Source organism: Mustela nivalis, assembly GCF_964662115.1.
Source record: "Mustela nivalis genome assembly, contig: HAP1_SCAFFOLD_868, whole genome shotgun sequence".
Lineage (NCBI taxonomy): Eukaryota > Metazoa > Chordata > Mammalia > Carnivora > Mustelidae > Mustela > Mustela nivalis.
Genome location: NW_028135796.1, coordinates 230221 through 255695, shown reverse-complemented (window position 1 = coordinate 255695; position 25475 = coordinate 230221). Strand labels below are relative to the sequence as shown.

The 25475-nt window shown below is 55.2% G+C and overlaps 1 pseudogene across 1 annotated transcript; it reads left to right on the top strand.

The window, feature by feature from the left end:
* The first annotated feature begins 16771 nt into the window (after nucleotides 1-16771).
* Nucleotides 16772-21099, top strand: LOC309857545 (sialate:O-sulfotransferase 1-like; annotated as a pseudogene). Its single transcript has 4 exons — nucleotides 16772-16958; nucleotides 17410-17574; nucleotides 19324-19521; nucleotides 20551-21099. The product of its transcript is annotated as a sialate:O-sulfotransferase 1-like (transcript).
* Nucleotides 21100-25475: the final 4376 nt, after the last annotated feature.

The following is a 25475-nucleotide window of genomic DNA, read 5'->3' as shown; positions in this document are numbered from 1 at the left end:
TGGCGCATTCGAACATTCAAGGAGGGGAATGTCGGCAGCAGAGGTGGAGAGAAGCACTGAACAGTAAATGCTCCAAAATCTTTTGCCTTGGAAGCGCCGGGAGCCATCTGCTGTGGGGTTGACTGTGGGGCCTGTGCCCCATGTGAGCAGTGACCCCAGTGACAGCCCCCCCACACACCCCTCCACGCCCCTCCACGCCCCTGCCTCCTCTCATGAGCAGCATTGGCAAAGTCTTTTGCACTGCCCTTCTGGGCTCCTAGGGGCAGGCCTGCTGCCAAGGGAGCTGGACGACCCAGGGCCTGGCAGGGGGCAGGTTGCTGTCCTACCATACCGTAGGAGGGGAAGGGGGCTCAGGTTTCACCTACAAATTTCAACACCTGCTTCTTCCACAATCAGGAACCTTCCACCTGCCTTTCCGCACACTCCCGCACTACCCTCTGCACTGCACTAAATCTGCCCCCGTGCTAGTCTGAGCTCCTGCCCACCCTCTTCCTGCCTCTCCATCACGTGTAAATGCCACCTCCTTCATAAAGGCCCTCCCTGATTCCCTGGCAGGAGTCACCCACACTGCCTCTCTTCTGGGGCTTTCATAACAGTGTAACTTATCTCCTTCCCCACCTGACTGTGCTTCCTGGCCATGGGGAATTTGCCTCAAACTTTGCTTTCCTCAGTACCTAACTAATGATTCCAGTGGAGTAGGTCCTCAATAAATAGGCGAGAATTCATCAAATTGGGGTGGGAGTGGCAATCCGAGAAGCGACCTGATATGTACTTAAGAGCTCCCGTCCCCAGCTTGTTGCTTTGGAAAAGAGAGTTGAAATTGGTTTTTATTGAATCTGCTCTTTGCAGAGTGATTTTGTGCTCTTTGTTGGGCCAATTACAGTTTTGAAGATGAATTATGACAGGCGGGCACCCGCGTGCCTGCATTACCGTGTGCTGGCTGTGTCATTTAGTGGCCGGCATCTAGGAGGGGAGTTTGTTGATGTTTCCATCAGAAAAAAAAAAAAAGAAACATTAGGATCCATAAAAAACAACGAGCAATGATATTTTCCTTTTTATTGGTCATTTTAAAACATTCGCTGATAATTTCCCCCATGTTTAATAGGCACATGCTTGTGTCTTTAGGTAAATCCAAAATTTGCAGAAACGCATTCTTATGATTGTTCAGCTTCCTCCATCGTGAAGCCCAAATGAACAACTTCCCAAGGCAGCAGGCGTGGGGTTCCTGGAGGGCATTGACCTGGCCATACGGGTCACCCTGGGCAGAAGGACTCACCTGAGAGTGAGCACTGACTGTCCAGCTGTCCTCCAGCCAAGGGGGTTTAAACCTGAGAGCATTAAAGGCAGCACAGATGGGGGAACAAAGCCTGGGCTCTGGAGGGAGGGGCCTCCGCAGCCTTCAGGATGCCCACAAGACCCACCCTCCTGTCTGTATTGTGGAGCTGGACAGACCTCTGAGTAGGTGCCGGTGTGTGTGACTTTGATCATGTGTGTGTGAGCGTGAATATGCACATACCCGTGTGTTTGTGTCTGTGTGTTAGTGCATGGGGACATGTGTGTACATGTGCACGTGTATCTCCAAGTGAGCATGTGGGTCGTGTGTGTACGTATGTGATCATGTGTGTCTGCCTGTGAGTGTGATCATCTCTGCATGTGAATGAGTGTATAGGTGTCCATAGTTCATGCAACCATCCCCAAAACCACTGTAGCCAGAGAGATGGAAGGAGCCGCTGGACTGTGCCCAGCTGGCGCCCCACCCCAGAGATGACAATGACCTTAAATAACCCCACCCCAGGCACCAGGGCTGCTGGGGTGGGAAACGGAGGGGAACAGGGCATGGCCCTGCCTGGCTCAAGCTCTGCCTTCCACTCCATTTCGACCTCATTCAGGCCTACTGGTCCTGGTGGGAACAGTGAGCACTAGGGGCCCAGACCCATCAGTTTCCCACTAGACCCCCACAAACCACACTGCAACAGCCCTGGTGAGCTTCCAGGTGCAGGAGACCTACCTCTACCCCAAGCATTCTGGTAGCCATGTAGACCCCCCTCAGCACTCCCATCTCCCTGCTGAGGGCCCCCCAGGAACCAGGGAGCTCCTCTCATGTTTTAAGGGGAAAGTGAATTCTGGTGTGCAAACATTATCACACATTCATGCACTCGGGATCTAATTTTAGCTGCAAGAGGCTTCGTTACAAGATGCTCACATAATTAAGCAGCTTAGTTCCCGGGGTCTGGAAGCCTGTCTATCCTTCTGTTTCATTTAGGGGAGCAGCAGCCACTTGATGGAGAAGCTGAGAGCTCCAGGAGGCCTCACTTACACAACGGACAGCCAGAGCCCTTTCCATTCCTCCAGGCTCTCCCACAAGAAGAACCAGCCACAGGGCCTTTGCATGTCATTGCTCATCAGACACCCGGAAGCACCAGCCCCCTGTAGGGCACCCAACCATGTGAATTTACTTAGCGTGACCTGGGTGTACACTGAAACCATCTTTCTACTCATCTGCAGGTCTGGTTGAGGTCCCCTGTAAGCCACAAGGCTACCACAGCAGCTGGCTCTTCCCCGGGGAAGGAAGGGAGGTCTCTGCGGACCTGCTACAGGAAATAGACCATCTACCAGGGGGTCCGGCTGATGATGTCCTGATTCCAGGTTGGGCAGGAGGGTGGGAGGCCCAAGGGTCAGTGGGCCTGGCCCTCCAGCCATTCCGGTGCCCTTCCCAGCCTCCCCAGCGTCTGGGTCTTCTCCTTAAAGTCACACGGGGGGTGGGGGCCAGGAAGAGAGAGGGCCAGAGTTGGGAGCTAGGCACAGGAGGCAGTCAGGATCTGGCTGTCCATCCCATCGAGACTCTAGGCTTGCTTCGGGGGGTGCGGGGACCCTTGGGTGCACGGCAGGTACGGCCTCCTGGCAGGCCTCACGTCTTCCTACGACTCCAGAGAAACAGTTTCATCAGGGGCCTTTCCAGACTGATTCTCAGAGCCAGGGCCGTGGCAATAAGCGTTGCCAGCGTTAAGCAGAGAGCGGCTGTGGGACGGCCCAGGACAGGCTCCGCACCACGGGGAGTTTGGCGGGGACAGGTGTGGAGGCCTCCCTCTGAGGAAGGGCAGCCCGCCGGGCCCTCCACCCCACCTGCTTTCACCACAGTGGCTCTGGGCTTCCCCGGGGCCGGGGGGAGTGGAGGGTCAGGACGTTCCAATGCTGGTTTCCCCAAATCTCTCACCCCGTTTTCTTCCCCTGGCACAGTTTGGCTCAGCCTGCAGGAGGGCAGACCAAGGGGCCCTGCCGCCATCACTCCAAGCCTGGAGAAGCTGTCGAGGGGCCCACACACCATCATCCACCTGGCCGGGGTCCAAACCCCAACACACTGGAGACCTGGTAGCGCGGCCTCATTCTGAACCCGAGGTACCCCTGAAGGGAGCTCTGTCCCTCCAGGCTGAGCAGCAGGTGGCTGAGGACGGTCCCTCTCTGTGTCCCCACCTCTGTCCTCACCCACCCACTCCGCCCCCAGCTGCAGAAACTCAGACTCACACGCCCCACAGCCCATCCCCCTGTTCTCCAAGCCCCTGAGCCTTTGCACAGTTTTCTCTGCCTCAAGGTTCTTCTCTCATCTCTGCTGGGGTAATTCCTGAGAACCTTAATGTGTCTTAAAATCCACTATTAAGAAATATCCATCCTTTGATCAAACCTCCAAAGCCCCATTTCCAGATTTTTTCTATGAAGGATCTGCACGAAACACTTGGCAGACCCCAGGACACTCCCTGGAGTGCCACTTACTGGAAGCTACAGGAAGTCCCCACAGCCAAAGACTGTCAGGTGCAGCAGGAAGACAAATGAGCTTTGATGATGATTTCAATGAAGGGTAATTTCTCGTTTCCACGGATACTCCACAAACACAGCTGTCAGAAGCACATTGTGTAAATCAGATGCCAATTAAATTAAATCCCCACCAGAATTAAGGCAGCAGAGTATCTTGTTTTCCTGCATGCTGGGCTCTCGATGGTGACAGCTGGAATACCGTCATCTCAGGTACATGGGGCAACAGCTGCAGGGACTCCAGGCAACTGCTTCCACAGTTAAATGGTTGTCAGCAACAGAAAAGTAGATGGCATTTTTGGCAACATTGGTAATATTAAAAATGTGAATAATCTAACAGAAACAGAGCTAGACTGGGAGAGAAGAGAACCGAGTTTTGAGGTAAGTTTCGGCAAGAATCACTTTTTACTCTTGCTTTGGTGCCCTGCCTTCCCTCCAACGTCCCCACCGCCGACCTCACTCCTCTTCTTCCTCCTATTCATCTCCTCAGTAGGTACCATGTACCAACTACTGCCAGCCAATGTCCTGGGGCCTGGACACTCAAAACTCCTCTCGATCCTGCTGGTCTCCTTGGAGGACCAGGAGGTGGGACTGTCCAATCTCAGCACCTTCCAGAACTTCACCTTCTGATGTCCCAATGTGAACTGTTGTCCAGATCTGTCCATCTGTCTGTCAGTCCTCTGTCTGTACCTTCCCTCAGTTTTAAGTCTGGTTAAAAACAAAAGCACTTGGGGTTCTTGGGTGGCTCAGTCAGTTAAGCATCTGCCTTGGGCTCAGGTAATGATCTCAGGGTCATGGGATCAAGTCCCGCATCTGGCTTCCTGTTCAGTGGGCAATCTGCTTCTCCCTCTCCTCTGTGCTCCTCTCCTGCTCTCTCTCTCAAATAAATTAATAAAATTTTTTTTTAAAAAGGAAGGGGCAGAAAGGAATCCAGACTGGAGATAAGGCTGGAACATGGTTCCAGGCCTAAGCAAGGGGAACCCAGGGTGTGAGAAACCTACGGATGATGTACTGAGTGTCCTTCATCTGTCACGCGTATGTCATGTATTGGTGTCTTTCACTCAGCAGGTGGAATGGGCATCGCTGTTAGAACCCAGTCAGGATGCTGTGGAGTACTCAAGTCCAATCCCAACCCAAGCTGGATATCCTGTAACTAAACATTAGGTTCTAAAGTTTATCTTCCAAAAATTAATAGGCAACAAAATTATCCACAACTGAATAGAAAGAATTTTTGAGGAACTAAAAATAATGGAAACACCACAAGGGGAACAAGCGACCACCCCTATGGCATGGAGCACAGAGGGGAAAGTTTGGAGTTATTCACACTTAGGAATTCCTCAGAACATTAACACTAGAATAACTATATGATACAGCAATTCAACTTCTGGGTACACACCAAGAATTGAAAGCAGCATCTCAAAAATACTTGTATATCTGTGTTCTCAACAGCACTACACACAGTAGCCGAAAGATAGAAGCACCCCAGGGGTTCATGGATGGTGAGCAGATAAACAAAATGTGGCCCATACACACAATGGGATAATTTTCAGCCTTAAAAGGAAGGGGAACTCCGACACCTGTTTCATCATGCATGAATCTTCAGGATATCATGCTAGAGGAAATAAGTTAGTAACAAAAGGACAATTACTGTACAATGCCACTTACGTAAATACCTACAGTGGTCAAAATCATGGATACACAGTAAAATGGTGACAGCCCAGGCCTGGGAGGACAGAGAAATAGGGAGTTGCTGTTCAATGGGAATAAAGCTTCCATTCTGTAAGATGAGAAGAGTTCTGGAATTTGGTTGAACCCACCACGCAAATGCTCCTAACAATTTTGAACTGTACGCTTAAAGTGATTACAGTGGTAAACTCCATATGGTGTGTATTTTACTGTTAATGAAAAAAAAAACTGAAGTTTGGACCAGGCACCCTGCAGAGTTGAAACTCGGAGCCTGGGTGCTGGCATCCTGAGCCCCAGGGTGGCCCTGGGGGCTGGGAGATGGGCTCCCAGTTCCGCTGGAGCTGTCATCTCTGAAGGGGCAGGAACAAGGCTAGGTCTATGTGCACCAGGAACACTGCAGACTGGAATCCAGGGCTGGAACTGGGGCTGAAGGCACCCAGTCTAGGCTTCTAGATTAGGCAATGTGGACAAGACACAGAGGGGAGGGGGAGATCCCGTCTTCCTTCTGGGCCTCTAATCTCCTGTTGGTGCGGCCTCTCAGCAGAGTTCAGCTCCCAGCCACCTAGTGAACAGAGAAGCAGTTTGCAGAGTCCAGGGTGGGGTGAGTTTGAGGGTGAGACATGCTGGCTCAGGGTCACTGATAAGGATTTAAAGTTGCCTCTGGGGGGTGCCTGGGTGTCTCAGTCTGTTCAGTGTCCAGCTCTTGATTTTGGCTCAGGTCATGATCTCGGGGTCGTTGGATTGAGCTCTGCATTGGGCTCCACACTCAGCATGGAGTCTGCTTGAGATTCCTTCTCTCCCTCTGCCCCCGCTGCATGCACTTTTTTTTTTTTTAGAAAATTTACTTTATTTAAAAGGTATATATAATATGTCCCATGACATAAAATTCTAGAGAGTAGATTTTAAAAAGCATACTAGAAAATATAAATATCCATTTTCCTATGTATATCTTTTGGCACTTAGAGTCTTTTCCTAGGTTTACATTTTTCTTTATTTTACAATCTGATTCTTACTTGTAGTAAAACAAATATCATAGACAGGTATACAGCAAAAAGTAATTCCCTTCTATCCATCTCTTTCTCAGATATTGGTAAAATCCTTCCAAACTTTCAAGCACACAAATATATTTTTGTTTTTTACATTCATGGTTTCACATTTATACATGTTGTTCTGTCACTTAATTTTTTCACTGAATACTGTAATGGAAATCTTTCATGATAGTACAGATAGAGCTACTTAAAAAAAATAGTTGTATGGCAGCCCTTTATATATCAATAACTATTTAGCTAGTTCCCTCATGAAAACTATTTAAGGTGCTTCCAATATTTTACTAATAAAAGCAATACAGCAATGAACATGCTGGCAGCTTTTTAGAGAAAAGCACTTATTGTATTTACCTGCATATCTTTACACCCCTCTCTTCCTTTTAAAAGTCAGATTTTTTGAAAGGACAAGTGAAGTATTAAAAGCAACTAATGGAATATGTAGATACTGTGTGAGTTCAAAGGGGAAAAAAATCAGGGTTTTAGCAAAACAATTTTATTAAGTTACTTGTGTCAACAAACCAGAAAGCCATGTAAAACTAATTTTTTTTAAAGATTATGTCTGAGCTGGGCAGATGGAAAGTTATCTAGATTGACTGCTCACTCCCTGTGGAATTTTTTGAGGATTCCACTTTATTTCTTAAAACCGTCCATGCTCAGAACTATGTGGTGTAGCTCAGTTCACTTGAAACTATCAGGCTTGTTTGGCAGCAGGTGATGGGCATATTAAAAATTTAGATGTTTCTAACAAGACGTCATCAGCCACAAGGAAGAACCTGGGTTGGTGGGCAGGAGGGCTTTGTTTTGACAAGCCCCAAACTCCATGTACAATAAATGCAGGACATGGCTTCATTAGCATATGGTCTTAGGACAGCTGCCCTTTATTTTATACTCGTGACCTTGTACTTTTGAACAGTTGGTGGGTGTTTTCTTTGAATACTTGGTTTTGATGATACTGTTCTATGCTCTCGTCTAGTTATGCAATTCGGTGTTCTTCTTGACCTCATAAAAGGATATGACAACTATAAAGTGGTTACACTGTTTTTCAGATTCAGTAAATATTTCAATTAGGGGAGTAAATATTTTTAGACTGGGAGTGTAGCTAACTCTTGCTTTGGGAGTGTGCTCCTTAGTGGAGTGGATATTGGATGAGGGGTTTTACAAGGAGTGTGTAATGGATATCTGGGCTATAAGTCTTAAGTCTTGACCCTGTCCAAAAAAAGCAAAGGAAGTTTCTAAAGTTTTTCTTGCAGCAGTGCACTGAAACAGAGGAGGGGTGCAGTTAGGATGCTTGCCTTTCTTATCCGCTGGTGAATTTCGAAGGTATCAGGCTTCCTACTGCTTCTGGCACCTGTTTTCAAGTGTCCCTTTTAAGGATTCAACAAAGTAGTAGAGAGCTCCACCTGACTCTTGTTCTCTTCCATTTATTCAACACAGATAATGGGCAGTACCCGCAGAATGTTCTGATCTACTAATAATTGTGTTGTCCTTGATGGGTGTGCTACCCTGATAGATTGGGAATTTCTAGTTTATGGCATAATTTCTCCTTAATTTTTTCTCAGGCCTTGATAAAACTTAGCTAAAAACATACGAGTGAGTTTTTCTCAGCCAAAAATTCCATGCTGCTGGGCCAGGCACAGCCTACTCTGTTTACCGGCAAGACTATCGTCGATGTAGGACTCCCATTCCTTCTGGTTGACCTACAAGACCCAAGACTAATGTATAACCTCCTCGTTCGTTGGCTGTGATCTTGTATCTAATCAATATGGGACTGAAGAGTTTTGGGGGTGACAGTACTTTCAGCGTCGTCCTTGCTCCCTCCCTCTCCCAGGTGACTTGTTTCTTCCTCATTCTTCTCCTGAGTGCCAACAGGAAGGGGCCCCCAAATGCCTGGCAGAGGGAAGAGATGCATGGAGGGAGGCCTGGTGCTTGTATGAAGTGGGATGTCACTCAGCGCTCAGGGAGCTGTCATACGCTCAAGCAAAGCTGTCCTCCTTTGCCCTGAGCCACAGTCTTGGATGCCAGACCCATACTCTAGGCCAGGAGTGTCTTTACATCGCCCTAGGGCTGTGAAGCAAGAAGATTCCGTGGGGTCCCCAGTGGGAGAGGAGCAGCGCTTCGAATAGGCAAGGGTGAGTCTCCCCAGTTTGCCCTCCCCAGGCCAGTGTTCTCCCAGGCCCATCCCCGAAACGGAAAACCTACTCCCACTCTTCAAGGGTCTGTCCTTCCAGCCCTACCCGCTCCCCTGGGCCTCGGGAACCTGGAAATGGTGGCGTCTGGCTTCCCATGCCAGCCTCCATTCGGCCCCCAACGTTTGCCCACATGACCCACAGAGGAGACTCAAGAGAGCTATGCAGAGAAACTAGAACAGTCTTTAATTAATGAATTGAACACTACCTAAAGGTTCTGAGAGGAACGTAGGGAGAGGAGAGGGGAAATCTGTGGGCAGCGGCAGGAGTCCCAGGAGCTGTGGGACTGGAGGCCAAAGGGACCCGATCTCCGTGTACTGTCCCAAGGCCCATGGCCCCTGGGATCACAGACGAGGCTTCAGGCCCCCACCTTCCTTAAAAATGGTAGGTCAGGGATTGGGAAGTTTTCCCAATGTTGGAAGGAAGGCTGAGAGTCCGGTCTTGCTCCAGTACCAGGCTTGATTTGTGTCTCCCGATCCACACTAGTCTTGCACCGGTGTCACATGGAAGTACACCACTAGCTACGTCTCCAGGTAGTTATTGGCTCAGCCGAGCCTCTCCCTTTGGGCCCTTAGGAGGTGGGCTGTGAGGGGGGAGAAGATGGTTTCTTGCACGGTGCAGCTCTTTTACGTCCTCTTAGGTGCGGGGCACGGGATGACGGGTTCTTGGTGGCAAGGCTGGTGTGGGCCGTGCTGACCACAAAGCCGGTGGTGCTAGGAGGAGAGGCCAGGACGCCCCCATCCCCGTGGGCAGCCTTGCTGGAAGTGCTGCCGTCCGATCTGGACCTCTCCTTGGTCTGGTGCCTGGGGATGTGACGAGAGGGAGGAGCACTCGGGGCTCCCGACACAGGCTGGTTCGTTGTGCTGGCTCCCGTGGTCCCCGACAGGGTGCTCTGGCATGGGCGGCCCCCTGTGTTCGGGCCCAGGCTTGCCCTGGAGCCCTGCGGGCCACCTGGGGCCCTGCTCGTTGATGCTGAGATGCAGAGTGCCCCAAATCTGGAGCACAGATCGGCAACATCATCTCCTCCCCCCAAAACTGGGGGTGCTGCCAAAAGCCCCATGCTGATGGTGGCCGGCATTGTGGTGTCAGTTGAGAGTCCGGGGTGCTGGCTGTTGGGCCCAGCATGGGACACAGAGCCGGGCATTTGGGGGGCCGCTGTCAAGGCAGGGACAGCGGCAGTGGGCCGGGATGTGCAGGAAGATGGCTTATTCCCCGGTGTAGCTCTTTTGCACCTAGTCAATCTCTGGGCAGGGGATGAGGGGGTCTTGGTGGCAAGGCTGGTGTTGGCCGTGCTGACCACAAAGGTGGTGGTGCTAGGAGGAGAGGCCAGGACGCCCCCGTCCCCGCAGGCAGCCTTGCTGGAAGTGCCACCGTCCGATCTGGACCTCTCCTTGGTCTGGTGCCTGGGGATGTGAGGAGAGGGAGGAGCACTCGGGGCTCCCGACACAGGCTGGTCCGTTGTGCTGGCTCCCGTGGTCAACGACAGGGTGGTCTGGCGTGGGCGGCCCCCTGTGTTCGGGCCCAGGCTTGCCCTGGAGCCCTGCGGGCCACCTGGGGCCCTGCTCGTTGATGCTGAGATGCAGAGTGCCCCAAATCTGGAGCACAGATCAGCAACTTCCTCTCCTCCCCCCAAAACTGGGGGTGCTGCCAAAAGCCCCATGCTGATGGGGGCCGGCATTGTGGTGCCAGTTGGGGGGCTGGGGTGCTGGATGTTGGGCCCAGCATGGGACACAGCACCGGGCATTTGGTGGGCCGCTGTCAAGGCAGGGCCAGCGGCAGTGGGCTGGGATGTGCAGGAAGATGGCTTATTCCCCAGTGAAGCTCTTTCTCACCTAATCAGTCTCTGGGCAGGGGATGAGGGGCTCTTGGTGGCAAGGCTGGTGTGGGCCGTGCTGACCACAAAGGCGGTGGTGCTAGGAGAAGAGGCCAGGACGCCCCCATCCCCGCGGGCAGCTTTGCTGGAAGTGCCGCTGTCTGATCTGGACCTCTCCTTGGTCTGGTGCCTGGGGATGTGACGTGAGGGAGCAGCACTCGGGGCTCCCGACACAGGCTGGTTAGTTGTGCTGGCTCCAGCGGTCCCCGACAAGGTGCTCTGGCGTAGGCGGCCCCCTGTGTTCGGGCCCAGGTTTGCCCTGGAGCCCTGCGGGCCATTTGGGGCCCTGCTTGTTGCTGCTGTGATGCAGAGAGCCCCTAATCTGGAGCACAGGCCTGCAACATTATCTCCTCTCCCCAAAACTGTGGGTGCTGCCAAAAGCCCGATGCTGATGGGGGCCGGCATTGTGGTGCCCGTTGGGGGGCCGGGGTTTTGGCTGTTGGGCCCAGCATGGGACACAGCACTGTGCAACTGGGGGGCCACTGTCAAGCCAGGGGCAGCAGCTGCGCCAGGGGCGAGGCCAGCAGAGGAGGTTACCAAGCCTGGCTGGGCACTGGCACGGGTCCCCCGGGAGGCAGATGCGGGTAAGGGAACCACATAACCTACCTGGGTGCCACTGCCCAAGGACAGCTGGACTACTGCCGTGCTCAGGGCCTGGAGTGGGTCTGGAGCCTGAGCTGCCGGCTGTCCATGCGCGGGAGAGATTTGAAGGGTGCTGGCTCCGGGCCACTGCCCACCAACAGCCCTGAGTGGGGCCTGGGCAGTGGATCCCGGGTTGCCCCTACCTCCAGGCAGTGCAGGCAGCCCTGGGGGGACTGTGACTGAGGCTGTGATGTCCCCAGACGGCATCGAGGGGGCCTGGGTAGATGTAACGTTGCTCCCACTGCAGCCAGGGTGAGACCCCAAAGGGAGAGGCTGGGAAGAACTGGAGCAGTCCCTGGAGGTGACCTGGGAATCAGAGGCTGGCAGCGGAGCAGCCACTGCAGCAGGCAGGGCCAAGGCACTGGATGGGCTAGCTGGGCCACAGCTGCAGGTGGCCTCTGTGTCCCCTCGAAGAGCATCTTGGATGCGCTGGAGAGCAGCTTTTCTTTCCCGGTCCAGGTCCTCAACCGTCACTCGAAACCCCGGCTCAGGGGGTGATGGCAGCCTCAGAGGCTCCCCTCGCCTGTGTGGCAGCAGAGGAAACTTGCGTTTTCGGGGCCTGGAACAGTCAGCTGGGGATGAATAGTTCCTCTGCGCTGCCTTCTGCCCCGTGGTGGTATCGGCAGCCTTTTCCGGCTGGTTCTTTTGGCAGAGTGCAGGCACTCTGGCAGGACACAAGAGGCTCTCTTGGCTGACTTTTTTGGGGGACCTCGGGGGCTGCGAGGCCTGACTTGTGGCCAGACGCCTCTTTTTCTGGACCGGGTGGCAGCCCCTGGTGGAACTGTAAGAACTGGTGATGGCATTTCGAGTGGGGCAGGAGCTCCTGTGGGAGCTGGGGGACTTCTTACTGTATGGGTCTTCTGAGCTCTCTTTCCGGGGGACGGCTCTCGGCAGAGGCCCAGGCCTGGGCACAAAGGAAGAGAGGCCTTCGTGGACCCCCAGGCGCCTAAATGCCCCCTGTGGGGCCTCAGTGCCTTTAGGGTCCTTTCTGTGAGTCTCTATCTGGGCTGTCCCTTTGCCGCTCTGTCTGGGATTTCTGCACACCTGCTCCGCTGTGGAGTCACCATGGTCATTTCTGGGTGTTGAGGGCCGCAGCCCAGTGTTGACCCGCTTCTGCAGCCGACAGGGGGTGACCGTGTCCTCGATGGACTCGGAGCGGCAGCGGCAGGACATCTGTGATCTGGCATCTGACAGCACTGATTTCAGCCGGCAGCCCCACCTACAGGAGGAGGTAAGAAGCCCCAGAAGAAAGCGCGGGGTCGCCAGGGTCCCTGAGTACCTTCTCCAAGCTGCTAGGACGGAGCGCGGATGCCAACTTGCGGGGTACTTGGAAGACCGCCTGTGAGTGGACCCCGGGGCGTGGACCGCCGGGCGAGCCCTGGCCTCCAAGAGTTGTCTGCAGCCACAGTGAGCCCGGTGGGGGCGGACCAGCCCTCCTGGCAGGTGCGGACCCCGCAGAGCCCGGGGATGGGTGGAGGGGCATGGCCTGCTCAAGGAGGTGCCCATAGAGCAGTCCGGTAAAGTCAGACGCTGAGGATAGCGAACTAGGCTCGCAGCGCTCTCCTTCAGCTGCCAAGTCACAGCTGAAGGCCTAGAGCACAATGCGGGGCCTGTTGCCAGGACACAGCTTTAGAACCTGGAACCTGAGGAGTGAGTGGGCATGCAGGAACCCTTGTGCACGCGCACAGCTTCTGTTGGGTCACCGCTCAGTGCAAGAATCAGGCCTGCAGAGGCGCCATGGGGGGGTCAACTCCCTCGTTCCCAACCCTTGGGGGATTCACAGATCTCTTGGGCTTGGAGGCTGAACTGAGGAAGGGGAACGGGAGTGCAGTGGGTGCCAGCATTCTCCCCTGGCTGGGCCTGAAGCACTAAGGGACAAGAGTTGGTCCCATAGCCGCGCCCCTGCAGACCCATCAGCCGGGCATGGCAGGGCTACATGCATTTTCTCTTCCCTGGGCAAGTGCCTGCATTGCCTCCTTCGCTGGGTGTCAGGCCCTTTGGTTCTGGGTGACATCTTGGACGGTGGGCTCACATGTGGTGCGACTCTGGCCTCTAGGAGACGCTCTGAAGACCTTTAGGGTTCTTTACCCATTTTGATTAATCCAGCAACAGGGTGAAGGTCCAAGTGGGCATTCCTGGTGCTCTCTGGGCTTTTCTCTCTCGCTGCTGCTGCCACTCGGAACCGAATTCTCACCACTGACTGCGGCAGCTGCCGTGCCAAGTTCTTCATGTCTGTCCATCCCTATCCAGTCCTCAGAGGCACTTTAAGAAGGAGGGAGTCTTCTCCCCGCTGTTCCATAGTTGGGGACGCTGAGACACGCAGATGATTCACCGCCTGTCCCAGGTCACCCAGCTGGCAGGCTGATGCCACCCTGAGTCCATGCTGAGAGCTGGGTCCTAGAGGCTTGCAGGCCTGGCTAGAGCTCAGGCCCTGACCTTCCCTCATCTGTATAGGTCTTAGAGCTTGTTGGACACAGGTGGGAAGGGGGAAAAGGTGCTGAGCAGCCCCCACACTGGGACTGGGGCTTGAGTGGGGCCTGTTCCCTGTAGCCTGGCCCTGACCTCAACAGCTACATTTGCAGCGTGGCCGATAGGCGGGGTGGACCCCTGTCCCCCACAGGGCCCTTTGCCACTCTCCCAGGAAGTACATCTTGGGCTTTAAGGGTGCTGGCCTGCGCATGCAAGAAAGGTGGCCTGGGGGCTGAGAGATGACGCTGACTGCCATGGACACGGTGGCCGGTAGTTGGGAAAGATGGGGCAGCAAGCAGACAGAGAAGCAGAGAAGGGACAGCACTGCAGAAGGAGGTGGGAGAGGAGAGGAACAGAGGGGACTGACAACACACACACACACACACACACACACAAGCACATGCACACGCACACACAGAGAAACAGGGCAGATAGGAAAGAGGGGAGGAGCAGCGACCGAGGGATACAGTGAGGCCATCTACATCCTGCTCTTCCTCCTGGCTGCTCGTCAGGTCCCCAGTGGGCAGGTCACCCCCACTGTGTCCTAGTCAGTCTCTTCCTCATGTGCATAGCAGTTTGGTGGGACCCTGTACCTGCTTGCACGAGTGGGTGGCATCTACCGTTCCCTGTGTCCAGGGCTGGCCTAGTACCAGAGCTTTCATCTGCTCATGGCCCAACCCACACCAGGGGCACACAGAGACTTCAAGCAATGAGAGCTCCTGAGGCCACAGACATGCTTCCAGGGGCTCAGGAGGCTGAAAACTTGGCCTGGGAAGAGACTTTCTTTCCCTGGAGGTTAGCAGCTGAAAACGGTTCCCCCCAGGCCAGGAGCCAGCTGTGTTCTTGGATAGTCTGTGACCATGGAGTTGAACATGCTTTCCAATTGTTCAGTAATGGGAGTCCCAACATAACCTGGCTCACATATTTTTATATGTGGATATAGATTTTTATCTATCCATAGAAAAAAATGATAAAATTCTTTGTTTTTAGAGGTTATTTCTCATACCTGAATTCATCTCTACACCGTGGCCGGGGGGGGGGGGGTGCGACTCAAACTCACAACCCTGAGACCAAGCATCACACACTACACCAAATGAGCCACCCGGGCAGCTCGTCTTTTTAGAGGTTATTCCTAAAATTCTGCCTTAAAATTTTTAAAAGATTTTATTTACATATTTGTCAGAGAGAGATGGAGAGCACAGGGGGAGGGGTTGCAGCAGAGGGGGAAGCAGACTCCCCTTTGAGCAGGGAAACCAATGCGGGCCTCCATTCCAGGACCCCGGCATCATGACCTGAGGAAAGGCAGATGCTTAACACACATAGACAGCCAGGGGTCCCAAAAATTCTTCCTTGAATTATCAATTTATTTATTTCTTATTAATTGCATTAATTATGAATTATTATTTTATTTTTCCTTTATTAATTTTATTTTAAAATTAATTTATTTTATTATTTTATTTATTATTATTATTTAGTATTTATTTCATTTTATTATTTATTATTTAAGGACAAGCTTAGGGAGCCTGTGATACTCACCCAGGCTCCCTGTGAGCCTGCTGTCTGGGACTATAAATAGGAACATTTGCTGATAGAACTGTAGGCCAAGGCAAAAATGGCCCTCTGGACAAGGATCTAGGGACCTAAAAAATCAGAAATAAAGATTGGCCACTGACTAACTAAACCTACATTCCCAGAGCTAAAAGCAGATCCCTCTGAAAATAGAGAATTCCAACAATAAAGTGAAAACGAACAGCAAGAAAGTCAAATGACTCAAACATCAATATCAAAAAGCAAAGGCATGTCATGACTGAAACAAAGTAGAAGGCCCTTGAAAGTAGTCACTCTACGATGGAAAAACTGATGTGACCAAAATAATTCAGAGAGGAAATAGGGTTTAAATACCGAATAAAAATAGGTCTCAATGATTCTAAAGACCCACGTCCATTTTAAAAACTGCAGGGCCCCCCTTTCCAGCTGTCCACCCAGAACCTGGGAAGCACACACAGGTGCTGCAGTGATGGGGGAGGCACAGAGATGGATGGAGGAGGCCCCCTCACTTGGGTGTCTGGGACCCAGGAAGCCCCACAGATTCTAGAAGGGGACCTTGGCCCTGACATCCCCAGGGCACAGAGCCACAGGGCACCAGGGCCCTTGCTGAGCTCACTGTGTTTTCTGTAGCTGAGAGTGTCTACAAATTTCCCCCAGGAGAGACTTCACCTAGGCATTTGGTAGGGCAGACTTCAAGGGACTGGTCCCCTGGACAGTGATGTGATGTGCAGGAAAGGGGAGACTCTAGGCTTCGGGATGAACAGGCTCAGTCCCACCCCCAAGCCCCGTGAGCAGCAGTGGCCCTGATGACACAGGGTGGGAACGGTCACCCTGCCCCTGCCTCCCTCCCCCGCCACACACGAAGACTCATCATGAGACCAACACAGCCAAAATGCACAGTTCATGGAGCTCCCCCTTCCTTATGGGAATCCTCTCCTTTCTAATACCTGAGCCAAACCTGAAGGTGCTTAAAATAAAAGGGAGTATGCTATGGTAATGAAAACGTGTCATTTCTCTCTCTTTTTTTAAGATTTTATTTATTTGACAGAGATCACAAGTAGGCAGAGAGGCAGGCAGAGATAGAGAGAGAGAGGGAAGCAGGCTTCCTGCGGAGCAGGGAGCCCAGTGCGGGGCTCGATCCCAGGACCCTGAGATCATGATCCGAGCCGAAGGCAGCAGCCCAAACCACTGAGCCACCCAGGCGCCCCATGTCATTTCTCTCTAGTGTATTCCAACATGAAAGCTTGCCAAAACACGAGCTTTTATATTTTTTTTTGAAGGATTTATTTATCTATTTATTTATTTGTAGAGAGAGCCTCTGTGTAAGAGGAAGGGCGGGGAAGAGGGAGAGATGCAGACTTCCTGGTGAGCAGAGAGCCTAAACTGGGCTCCATCCCAGGATCCTGAGATCATGACAGGAGGTCAAGGCAGATGCTAGTGTGCCTTGCACGGGAAGAATCGCCACCGTCCATGTTGACAGGAGCCAGGAGGCCTGGCCCCGGTGGGCACCCCACATGCTTCTCCCCCCTCGCTCCCCGGAAGAAGTTCCCCTGGCCATCCTGTGGGGCTGGGAGTGCTACTGTGCTTACCCCACGCCTCAGTTCAGCCTCTGGGATGCCGTGGATAGTGCGCTATGTGGCCAGGAACCCAAGGCACAGAGGGTGGCTGGATACTGCGAGGTCTACCAGAAGCCTGTGCAGGGTGAGTTCGGCTGCTGGGCATGAGGTGTGAGGGGCCTTCTCTGCCATGTCTGCCGTGTGTGCTCTCTGGGCATTTGGAGAGACCAGTGCGGCTGCATGCGTCCTGGGGTAGAGAGGGGAGGCCACCACTGTCCCTGGAAGCTGGACCCGGGACACACCTGACCTTTCCCTGGGTCTTGGGATGGAGGTACTTTGAGGAACAGCAGGAGAGCCATGAAGCAGGGCCCCACCACCCTCCAGCAGAATCTGGAATGTTCTGTGCTGTGCGGGGAGCCAGGGCTCCCTGCCCGGGCTGTGGGTGGCCTCATCATCCCCGGAGCTCTCTCTGGGCACAAGTCTGGGTGGCCGCCCCTCCCCCCCCGCAACTACCTCGGTTTCCCCATCTATGAAGCAGGAGACAGGGGGTGGTGGGTCCGGGTGGGGCGGTCGGTGGTCAGCCTCTGGCCTTTCAGACACTCGCTGTACAGACCGGCGGTTTCTGCCCACCAAGGCCAAGGTGTTTGTGGCTCTGCTGAGCTTCCCGGGAGCCAGGAGCATGTGGGTGCGGCACCTCATTGAGCACGTCACCTGCTTCTACATGGGGAGTTACAGCTTCGATGGGACCCTGTACAACAAGGGTGAGTGAGGGCCACAGGGCCTGGAGTCCTGGGGGCCGGGGAACCAGCACTGCAAACACATTCCCAGCCCTGCGGCTGGCCTGGGACTCGGGACATCCATCCTGGCGGCTTACGCTCCCAGGCTATGACCACTTTCCGAATTTCCCCTTTGTTGGCAGAACCCGCAGTAATTCTGTGAGACGTCACCGGCTCGTTTTTCTGATTTTCTGGGAGGCCAGAAGGAGCTCCTCAAAGCGCTGTTTTTTTGAAGATGGGTGCAAAGGACCCTGGAGTTGTGTGGCCCCTAGTCTCTCCCTGCGGAAGTGAGAGGCCTCCCTGTGCTGAGTAGGACCGAGAACCCCAGCCAAGTGAAGGGCTGTCAGTCCACCGTCATGTGTCACCCCCGTTGCATCCAGATTCCTGACCGGACTATGGTTTAGGAACAGAAGCCCAGGTCCATAGCATCCTGACCTTGGCGGGGGGCTCTGGTCTGGTGGGAGAAGCCAAGAAAGCTGGTCGCTTATCCTTATGCTCTGAGTGTTACCGGCACCCCCAGGGGGGCGGCCAGATGACCTGTTCCAGGGTCCTGCCTGCTGTGGCCTGGCGCCCGTGGAGTCCCATGGCACAGGCTGCTGGCCACCGGCTCGTCTAGAGGACCGTAGCCATCTGCACAGCTGGTGATCTTGCTCTGCAAGTGGCTGGCGTGGCCACGTGTGATGGCCCTGGGGGTTCCCCCTGTGAGGCTTATGGGACTGGTGCGGGGTGGCCGCTGGCCTCTGCACCGACCCCCCAGTGACATGCATGGGTACCCGGTCTGTCCTGGGTGATTGTGGCCCATGGGACACACGGAGCAGCTGCTGTGGGGACAGGCCGCCGCACACAGAAGACACTGCAGGTCTTGGGGTGCTGGGGACCCGATCCCGATCCTGATCCCGTGTTTACAGCCCGTGGCCTGGCTCCTCTTTCCCTCGTCCCCGGTGCTGGGCAGTAGGAGCCCCGGCGAAGGCTGACAGTTGTTAGGCCTGGGGCAGAGATCTGTTTGAACTAGGTTGGGTTCCAGGAGGCAAACCGGACTCAGAGGCCTTGTTTCCTAACATCAAAGAACCTGGCCCTGCCTGCTGCACCTTTGCATGCCCCCCTCCCCCACTCACGAAGCAGATGGTGTTGGGGCTCGTCGCTGTCCCCAAGAGCCCAGGAGACATGCATGTTCGTTTATGGAGCATGGGTCCCCGGCTGGCGGACCCTGGGTCTGTCAGGATATGGCTGCAGTCTAGGTTCTAGTGCACCCCTCTGGGGGTCCTTCTGTGACATCTGGCTGCACCCCCTGATCAGCCCCCTACTCCTAGTTCCTGGGAGGTGCCCCTCCATCCCCAGCATAAAGGCCACCGCTGAACGAGCCCACAGCGTCTTGCTGACCCATGTGTGACTCTGTTATGGGTGGGGAGGGCTGGGACCCCACAACAGGACCCCAGGGCCCACTGCTTGGGCGGGGGCTGGAAGCCCGGCCTCACAGGGACAGCTGCTCCAGGGGCCCAGAACCCCGTGCTGCCCTGCGATCCTGGCAGGTGTCCTGCCCACTCTGGCCACGCCTGAGGCCATGACTGCCTCTTGGGTTGTTGGCGATGCTTGCAGGAAATCGCCTTGCAGATGCCCAGAGGCATGCGCCTGCAGGGTCTGGACTTGTGGGATCTCCTGGAGGTACGCTCAGCTCTGCCTGCTGCCACGGCAGGGTCCATCACCATCCTCAGCGGCCCCACATCTCCCCCGCAGGGTTAAAAGGCAAGAAGGACCACTGGCAGCCGGCGCACCGTCTGCGAGAAGACCCACGAGAGCGGCCCCAGGGAGATTGAGATGTTCGACTCGGCCATCCTGCTGATCCAGAACCCATACAGCTCCTGGTGGCCGAGTTCAACCGCAAGTGTACCAGGCACCTGGGCTACGCGGCCGACCGAAACTGGAAGAGCAAAGGTGGGCAGAGGGAGGTTGGGGAGGCCGGGCAGTTCTTCTCCTGTGCAAAGACACCCGTTCCAGGCCCTGCCCGGGCTCGGCCGCGGCCCCCCGCAGTGTGGCTGGGACACGGGTCCGGGTGGCGAGTGTTGGGACACTGAGCAGTCAGAGGGCAGCAGGTGTGGGGCCGTCAGTTGGGCAGGACCGTCGCCACAGATCCTGTCCGGGCAGATGCTCCTATCACCTCCAGCCCACCTTGCCCCTTGCTGGCACCCCAGGCGCAGGAGGCTGAGCTCTGGTCCCTCCTCGGCTCCCAGGGGCCTCAGTTTACCCAGTTGAGACACCAAGGCAGTCCCTGTCTGAGCGTGGTCGTGAAGACCAGGGAAAGCGAAGGGTCCCCACACCATCCGAGGTGGCAGGATGGTCACAGCTGTATTTGTGGATATTGACACCACCCCAGCAAGACAAAAGCCCCAGCACGTCTGTATTTGCTTGGATAAGCTCTCATGGATAGATCCTCCCCAAACTTTGTGGGCTGCCCATCAGAGTCATGGGGTGGACTGGCCACCCCCACGGGACATGGTGGTCATCAGGCAGGGACCTCACTTACTTAGCTTCACAGGAAGACCCCGGCAGGTGCTCAGGTCTGCACCCCTTCTCCCGGTGCCCCTGCTTGTCCCCATCACCCAGGGCAAGGTGAGCGTGGATCAGGATCACCCCATCTCCCACTCGAGAAGAACACTGCTGTGCCGTGTGGGCCACGTGGCTCTCCCTGCCCTGGCGTGGGCCCCGCAGGCAGTGCGCTCACTGTCCCTGAGAGAGGGACCCAGTTCTCTCCACACATGCTACACCTGTCCTTGTGTGGGGCTGCACGGCCACTGAGGCAGACATGGCCCAGTGACCCAGGCTGGCCCCGAGGTGCTTATCTTACTGCCCGCCAGTCGTCAGGAGGGCCTGGTCCCAGAGGCCACCTGCCCTGGTAGCCCGCCTCCCCGGCTCCCCGCCTGAGCGCACAGGAGGCGGGGCCGACCTGTGCGTCTCTCCCTGTAGAGTGGCCAGACTTCGTGTGCATCTACCACATGCTGGACTGGCTGCAGGTCAGCAAGCAGCTGCTGGTGGTGCACTAGGAGGAGCTGCTCACACTCGGGAGATGGTGGCCTTCCTCAACGTGTCCCCGTGTGAGGAGTGTCTGCGGTGCGTGGAGAACAACAAAGAGGGCAGCTTCTGACGGTGTGGCCAGCGCCCGCACGACCCTGAGCTCTTCACCCCTGAGATGAGGGCTCTAATCCACGGCTACATCTGGACGGTAGACAAGGTGCTGCATGACCACAGCGGGGCCAGGCTGCCCGCGCCGCCCTGACACTACTCCAGGGGGCTGGCTGCCAGAGCCGCCACAGGAACCCCATGCTCACAGACCCACTGCACGCACCGCTGCTCGTTTGTGGGGACCCGCTCGGACTTGGCAATGCCGGCCCCGGCATGTGCGCTGGGCTCTCCTGCTTCCCACTGCAGGCTTCCTGGCCGGGATCCTTGCCCCCTGGTGTGGGGCTGGGCAGACGTCAGTGCTGTGGACAGCAAGTACCGCAGCGTGGATGTGAACTCATGGAGGCTGCTGAACCCTGTGACCCTAAACGGCACATATGACACCCTGTGAACATCTGTGGTATGGCCACCAGGCTCCTGGGTTCACAGCCCTGCATCTCCCTTCTCCGTAGACCGGATGGCAGTGCAGAGTGGAGCCTCACCCAACCCCATGCACACTGACCTCAGGACCTGCCACAGCTCTGTGCACCCCCCGACAACTATCCCATCCAATGTCAGCACCTGTGGAGGGGCCACCTGCCTGGCTTTTTCCTATGTCCTAGAGGCAGGGTGTGGGGCAAGGGGGCATGGGGCAGGGAAGGGCTGGCCTCCAGGTGGAAGCTTGGGGTGCACATGGGGAGACCCAGGAGGGATGGTTCTTGGAGTCACTTGAACCGGTGGCAAACCCTCTGAGTTCTCATACACCCACCCCCCCAACACCCACCCCCTGCTACGGGATCCCTGGGCCTCGTCACCACACCCTGTGTCTCTGTGGGAGCCTGCTGTCTTTCCCACTCATTCACCACGGAGGAAGGGTCCTCACGAGCGCAGCAGGCTGCTCTGTGCTAGCTGGCTGGTGGCTGAGGAGAGAGGTAAAAAGCCGCCCACCCCAGCACACAGCCACAGGGGGCAGAGGAGGGGTAGTCACAGAGGTGAAGAAACCCAGTAGCAGAGGACTGTGCTTGCCGTGCAGGCTCAGGGTCACCATATGGGCTGGTCTGGAATTACCCCAGCAGAGATGAGAGAAGGACCTTGAGGCAGAGAAAACTGTGTGCAAAGGCTCAGGGGCTTGGAGAACAGGGGGATGGGCTGTGGGGCGTGTGTGTCTGAGTTTCTGCAGCTGGGGGCGGAGTGGGTGGGTGAGGACAGAGGTGGGGACACAGAGAGGGACCATCCTCAGCCACCTGCTGCTCAGCCTGGAGGGACAGAGCTCCCTTCAGGGGTACCTCGGGTTCAGAATGAGGCCGCGCTACCAGGTCTCCAGTGTGTTGGGGTTTGGACCCCGGCCAGGTGGATGATGGTGTGTGGGCCCCTCGACAGCTTCTCCAGGCTTGGAGTGATGGCGGCAGGGCCCCTTGGTCTGCCCTCCTGCAGGCTGAGCCAAACTGTGCCAGGGGAAGAAAACGGGGTGAGAGATTTGGGGAAACCAGCATTGGAACGTCCTGACCCTGCACTCCCCCTGGCCCCGGGGAAGCCCAGAGCCACTGTGGTGAAAGCAGATGGGGTGGAGGGCCCGGCGGGCTGCCCTTCCTCGGAGGGAGGCCTCCACACCTGTCCCCGCCAAACTCCCCGTGGTGCGGAGCCTGTCCTGGGCCGTCCCACAGCCGCTCTCTGCTTAACGCTGGCAACGCTTATTGCCACGGCCCTGGCTCTGAGAATCAGTCTGGAAAGGCCCCTGATGAAACTGTTTCTCTGGAGTCGTAGGAAGACGTGAGGCCTGCCAGGAGGCCGTACCTGCCGTGCACCCAAGGGTCCCCGCACCCCCCGAAGCAAGCCTAGAGTCTCGATGGGATGGACAGCCAGATCCTGACTGCCTCCTGTGCCTAGCTCCCAACTCTGGCCCTCTCTCTTCCCGGCCCCCACCCCCCGTGTGACTTTAAGGAGAAGACCCAGACGCTGGGGAGGCGATCAGCCTCAGGAGGCCCCCTGAACAGATAAGCAAACGGGCTCCTGAGCGATTGGGTGGGGTGATCGGCTGCGATTAGAACCCAGCTCCTGCACAACAGCTCATACCCATTGGCATCAATAGGTGCTTGCTCAATGTTTGCTGAATGACTATTCAAGCACATGGATGAGCAAATGAATCATGAAATGATTTCAGGGAAATCACACAAATACAGAGTAATTACCTGCTTGTTGACTTAACACAAGGATTACCTAAAGCCCATGTGGTAAGACCCAGCATTTCCTGCCACTTGGGAAAACCTTGCTTACAATCATGCACCATCGCACACACTCCCAGGGATACAGACAGGGATGGCCTAGCTTCTGGGTCCAGGCCCGCGACAGTCTCGGGGGACACAAACTTGGAGGAGGCCCCAGGCCCACGGGGTGGGAACTCTGGTGTGCTCACAGCCTCGCACAGGAGCCTCCAGGGAAAGCAGGTTCAAACACGGCTACTTGGTGTCAGAAAAAGTGCAGGCAGGAAATGTCTGCAGAGCCAAAAAGAGCCAAGCGGGCTACAGGAAGCAAGAGGGCAGATGGAGAGCTGCCCCGGCCCAGCAGATGCCGGGCCACAGCTGTGACTCTGCTTGCGGGAACCACAGGGGCTTGCAGAGCAGCAGGCGCAATGGAAATGCAGGAGTAACCTGTGTGTTGGTCCCAGAGAAGCCCAAGGCACTGGCGGGCCTGTGGCAGACACACTCAGCTCAGGGAGAGGTCACATGCCCATGGGGCGCAGCCAGGAGCACACACAGACGGGGCCTGGCCCCCTTGCCTGCTGGCCACTGCCTACCTTCCCTGGTGCTGCACGGAGTCCCAGCCCTGCAGCATATCCTGACTTCTCGTCCCCAATCACTCACCACGGGGGACTTCTGGAGACATGGGAACACACAGTCATGCATGCTCACACACACACACACTTACATGCACATCCATACAATCACTCATTCTCATGAACGCACAATCACACAGCATACACACATGATCACATGAACATGCATGACCCACATATGCACACTCACATGGAGACAAGTGTGCATGTGTACACACATGCTCCCCATGCACTAACACAGACACACACGCACACATACACATGCTCACACCCACCCACTCACATGCAGACACGTGCTCACACTCATCTGCATACATGTACACACATTCACACACACGTATACACTCATTCACATGCAGAGACGATCACACTCACAGGCAGACACACATGATCACATACGTACATACGCGACCCACATGCTCACTTGGAGATACACGTGCACATGTACACACATGTCCCCATGCACTAACACACAGACACAAACACACGGGTATGTGCATGTTCACGCTCACACACACATGATCAAAGTCACACACACCGGCACCTACTCAGAGGTCTGTCCAGCTCCACAATACAGACAGGAGGGTGGGTCTTGTGGGCATCCTGAAGGCTGCGGAGGCCCCTCCCTCCAGAGCCCAGGCTTTGTTCCCCCATCTGTGCTGCCTTTAATGCTCTCAGGTTTAAACCCCCTTGGCTGGAGGACAGCTGGACAGTCAGTGCTCACTCTCAGGTGAGTCCTTCTGTCCCGGGTGACCCGTTTGGCCGGGTCAATGCCCTCCAGGAGACCCACGCCTGCTGCCTTGGGAAGTTGTTCATTTGGGCTTCACGATGGGAGGAAGCTGAACAATCATAAGAATGCGTTTCTGCAAATTTTGGATTTACCTAAAGACACAAGCATGTGCCTATTAAGCATGGGGGAAATTATCAGCGAATGTTTTAAAATGACCAATAAAAAGGAAAATATCATTGCTCGTTGTTTTTTATGGATCCTAATGTTTCTTTCTTTTTTTTTTTTTTTTCTGATGGAAACATCAACAAACTCCCCTCCTAGATGCCGGCCACTAAATGACACAGCCAGCACACGGTAATGCAGGCACGCGGGTGCCCGCCTGTCATAATTCATCTTCATAACTGTAATTGGCCCAACAAAGAGCACAAAATCACTCTGCAAAGAGCAGATTCAATAAAAAACCAATTTCACTCTCTTTTCCAAAGCAACAAGCTGGGGACGGGAGCTCTTAAGTACATATCAGGTCGCTTCTCGTATTGCCACTCCCACCCCAATTTGATGAATTCTCAGCTATTTACTGAGGACCTACTCCACTGGAATCATTAGTTAGGTACTGAGGAAAGCAAAGTTTGAGGCAAATTCCCCATGGCCAGGAAGCACAGTCAGGTGGGGAAGGACATAAGTTACACTGTTATGAAACGCCCCAGAAGAGAGGCAGTGTGGGTGACTCCTGCCAGGGAATCAGGGAGGGCTTTATGGAAGAGGTGGCATTTACACGTGATGGAGAGGCAGGAAGAGGGTGGGCAGGAGCTCAGACTAGCACGGGGGCAGATTTAGCGGAGTGTAGGGGGTAGTGCAGGAGTGTACGGAAAGGCAGGTGGAAGGTCCCTGATTGTGGAAGAAGCAGGTGTTGAAATTTGTAGGTGAAACCTGAGCCCCCTTCCCCTCCTGCAGTGTGGTCAGGACAGCAACCCGCCCCCTGCCAGGCCCAGGGTGGTCCAGCTCCCTTGGCTGCAGGCCTGCCCCCAGGAGCCCAGAAGGGCAATGCAAAGGACTGTGCCAATGCTGCTCATGAGAGGAGGCGGGGGCGTGGGAGGGCATGGGGGGGTGCTGTCACTGGGGTCACTGCTCACATGGGGCACAGGCCCCACAGTCAACCCCACAGCAGAT